Below are 4,564 nucleotides of genomic sequence, written 5' to 3'. Positions count from 1 at the left end.
CGTGTTGAGATCTCCCTTCTTGTCCCAAGACACATTCTCATGTGTCAAGACTCAGAATTAAATGATCAAGTCCCTGGATTGGAGAAGATGCACCATATTAACCTTACCTTCAACCAGTTTCTCCAACAAAATTGAGAAGAATTAGCATACCATTCGTTTGACTTCATTCTGACCAAAAAAAAAAAAAAAAAAAAATGTGAAGATATTGACATCTACCTTTTCTTCGTGTTCCTTCTGGTCTGGTTTCCTGTACTGAACATTCTTTCCCTACTGTCTGACAGCTTTGCTGTATGCCATCAGCACCACCTTGGTAGATACAGACAATATCTCCAATGCCTTTTAACTACAGAACTTTAGAATTAAGAAGAAAACTTGAACAGAGTCTAGGTGTAGGTGTGCCATGTAATTTCAGATGGGTTTCTGAAAGACAAGACCAAAAATTGGTGGCAAGATGGCAAGACTGAGACGAAAAAACCTGTCTACTCATTTCTCATTCAGAGATCTCATTGCTATCTCATTCATTCTGTCCATCCAAGCACTTGAAGATTTAACCGATTACACTGTATACATTTTCATGAACACTGTAAAATATCTTGTACATACAAAGATCAATAGGGAAAGACTGCCATGAAACTAACACCTACTCCACACCATGGTTCATGAGAGCTACAGTAAATCAATATTTCTTACTATACTAGAAAAAAAAATTCCCCAAAGAATATACAGAGATCACATTTATAACCAAAAGTCATAAGTAACAAATGTGCATGGTTAATCATAAAATTATGTCCTATCTTGTAGGGCAAAACAGAGCCATCCAAAATAGAAGCTTCAGAGATTCTAGATGTTTTTTATGAGTCCTATAGTAAATAATTTTGCCACAGTACTTACTCTAGTATTTTTACCTTGGGGGGAGTCATTTATCAGGACAGACTTGTGTATTGTGTAAAATCAAGACAGAAGGTTTGGTGTCTGAGGTAGGCAGAACAATGGTTTCCACAGATGTTCACACCCTCACCTCTGGGACCTCTGCATAGATTACGTGACACAGCAAAGGAGAATTAAAGTTCCAAACAAAATTAAAGTTGTTACTGGATGACCTTGGAAGAATGAGATTGTCCTGGATTATAGATACAAGGGCAGTGTGAAGGAAAAGTTCCTAATAGAGGACAGAAGCAGAAAAGCCAGTATCAGAGGAAGGCACCATGAAACCGGATCAAGCATTGCTGGCTTTGAAGACAACTATGTCCATGAGCGAAGGAACGTAAGCAGCTCTGCCAGTTGCAGAAGGTAAGGAAGCGGGTATTCCTCCAGAGCTTCCAGAAGGAATTGCAGCCCTGTTAACACCTGGACTTTAACTTGGGGAGAATGATTTTAGATTGTGGGCTTCCACATCAGACAATTCTATGATGATGAATTTCCACTGTCTTATAGCCCCAAGCTTGTGGTAATTCGTTACAGGAACACTAGCAAACTAATATAGTATTCAAAGATTTTACAAGGTTATGACAGTGGTTATCCCCAAATACAAACTGTTTCTTTCCTCTCCTCCCTAAAACTTGAGCAAATTTCCTCTATTTTATATGCCTCTCTCAACTCCTCTCTCATTTTAGGCTTCACTTCTTCTGTTCTACCTTAGCACCATTTACATTCCATCAGAAATCAGTCAAATCTGCCTTGCTTCATCTCAATTCTCCCTCTCACCAATAATTTCAATAAGGTCCATGAACCAAAAAAAACAAAAATCAAATATTCCTTAGAAGGAGCACGATAAGACGTCATAATATCAATGTTATTTACTAATATCCTTATTTCTCTCACTGCAACAAATTTCCTGAAGAACTTAGTTTAAAATAAAGAGTATTCATGCCTCCTTCATCAGGATTATTATAAGGTTAAAACAAATTTATAAGTAATTCCCAAAAAATCCAGGAGATGCTCAAAATAGAAAAGCTAATGAAAAAGATTAATTTCAGTTCAATACCAATACCTTGAAATCAATACTTCGAAACCCTAACAAAATTTTTTGTATTCACCATGCAATATGTAAAGAATAAATGAAAACAGATCTAAAAGGATTCAAATAATCATTGCAGTATTGTAAAGAGTGCATCCTGAATACACTTGAATGAGCCATTCACTTGAATTTATCAAAATGTAGTACTCAGTTAAGCTGAAAACTAATCCTGTTTCAAACATGGCTCAATGTGCATTAAAGAAAAATGAGATGACTGAGTATGTGGAAACCCATCTGAATATGCATTCAATATAAACTAATAGCAGCTGGGAAATAAAATGCTTCTGATGCAGATGGGCAAGAGCTCTATAGAAAACATTTTCATCCGTTTTTAGTTAAAGGATTTTTTCCCCTTTTAGTAGATACATAATCATAAAGTAAACTTTAAAGAATTCATTGTAAAGTATGTTCTTAGAAAATCCCATCAGGTTTTAAAATTCCCTCTGACCATGTTGTGTGTGTCTCCATTGAAGACATATATGCTCAGATACAGATACATATACAAATAGGTTTATTTTCAACTAGTCGTTGGTTCTCCATGATTTGATTTCTTAGCTGGCAAACATTTATCCCACCACACATAAAAACAGTCAATTTTATCTAAGGAAATAAAAGAATTTTATTCCCCTGTGCTCCTTCCAACAATTTTCTCACCTCAATAGAAAGCTAATCCAGAGGAGTCTAATGTCTAATACCATGGATGAGTGTTGCTTACTTCTGAAATTTAAGTGAATGAAATTATATAGTACCCATTCTTTTCAGGTATGGTTTCCTTCACTTGATGATAATCACGTTTTAAACTTAAAAAAAAACTTTAAACATAAAAGTCATTTAAATATTTTTTAAATTATGATAAAATACTGAAGTAAAAAAACAATTCTGTCTCCCAATTCATTTCCTCGCCTCACTTCTCCAGAGACAACCAACATTAACAATTTCTGGATCATCTTTGGATACAAATTAAAGGCATAAACAACCTTCTGAATTGGTTACCTTCCCTCTGCCCCCAGAAATTCTGGAATATATTGCATACAGAATTCTTTAGGAGATGTACTTCCTAAAACGAGTATTTTCTGTGTCAGTCCACTTTTTCCTCCATCCCTGTCATTATTCAATCCATTGCTCAGGAGTACGGAGCTGTCACTCAAAAGGAGTATCACTTGGGTTTGTGTGGTGTTTTGTTGTGATTAGATTCAACTTACAATTTTGGCAGTAATACCAGATTGTGTCTTAGGAGGCACTTCCTGTCAATTTATGCCATTTCTGGCTTAAGTGGATTTGGGCCACTTGGTAAAAGGGTAGTCAAGTCAGCCAGGTTTTTCCTATTGGAAAATTACCAATTTTCCTGTTGTAATTAATAATTAATGTGTGAGGAGATTCTTTAAGACAATGTATAATCTTGTTTGTCATCAAGTATTTAAAAGCTTTAATATACACTGATTATTTTTGCCTAAGTTAATCAAAACTATAGTAAGTAGAAATCATATCCTATGTTTATTTTCAAGGTCTACTGAACGATGGAGTCAGGTTGTGTCTGTAGGGCTACCTCTGCTTCCTCAAGTCCTGCTTATCATCTACAGAAGGCTCAGCTTATAGTCCCAGTGGAAGAGTACATCCCCAGGAAGAGTGAAAAATTCGATACCCAGACTGGAGACAGCAAATATGCAGAATTTTTTCCATTTCCATCTTGTTCTAGCTCCAAAGAAATAAGACATTTACTAGTGAGGTTGTTAACATCTGGGTGGCTAACCTACCTTGAACTCTTACCCCAGAGAGCTTATCACTCGTCTTCTTTGTTTTAAGAATTTATCAGATTCTCATTTACGTTTTTGTTCCAATTAGTTATACATGACAGCAGAATACATTTTGATTCATTGTACACAAATGGAGCATAATTTTTCATTTCTCTGGTTGTACACAATGTAGAGTCACACCATTCGTGCAGTCATACAGGTACCCAGGGTAATGATGTCCCTCTCATTCCACCATCTTTCCTACCCCCATAACCCCTCCTCTCTCCACCCTCACCTCTGCTCAAAGTTCCTCGATTCTTCCCCCTGCTCTCCCCATTATGGACCAACATCCACATATCAGAAAAAAAATATGAGTGCTTTACAAATTTGCATGTCATCCTTGCACAAGGGCTATGCTAATCTTCTGCAGATATTCCAATTTTAGTATATGTTGTGCTGAAGCAAGCACTCTTGTTTATTCTCGACTCTGGAACCCAAATTTCTCTAGTAAGTTGCATCTCTGAAATCAACCCAGGAGTTAAGGTCTCGATGGCAGTGTTCCTCTGGAAGGATGAATAGGTTTTAGGAAATCATCTGGCTTCTCTGAAGTCTTCTATTCAGAGCATCTTGGCCTTGGCTCGATCCTGGGACCTTTTGAGGTTCTGATCTTTTTTTGGAATTGATGCCTTACTCTTCAATTCTGAAAACAAATCCATATTCTAAACTTTTCAGTATTGATTTCTAAAGCAAGTTTTCATTTGGTAGCCTACCAAAGCTAAAGTGTTTGGCAGCTGTATAATTTTCAGAGGGATTT

The 4,564-nt window shown here is 36.5% G+C and overlaps 1 non-coding gene across 1 annotated transcript; it reads right to left on the bottom strand.

Annotated features, from left to right (window-relative positions):
* Positions 1 to 4,113: 4,113 nt before the first annotated feature.
* On the bottom strand, positions 4,114 to 4,217 carry LOC143384580 (U6 spliceosomal RNA). Its single transcript, XR_013089378.1, has one exon. It is a non-coding gene; the product is annotated as a U6 spliceosomal RNA (small nuclear RNA).
* Positions 4,218 to 4,564: the final 347 nt, after the last annotated feature.

This window comes from Callospermophilus lateralis, chromosome 18 (genome assembly GCF_048772815.1).
Source record: "Callospermophilus lateralis isolate mCalLat2 chromosome 18, mCalLat2.hap1, whole genome shotgun sequence".
Lineage (NCBI taxonomy): Eukaryota > Metazoa > Chordata > Mammalia > Rodentia > Sciuridae > Callospermophilus > Callospermophilus lateralis.
The sequence above is the reverse complement of the archived record's forward strand: the minus strand, read 5'-3'. Positions and strand labels throughout refer to the sequence as shown.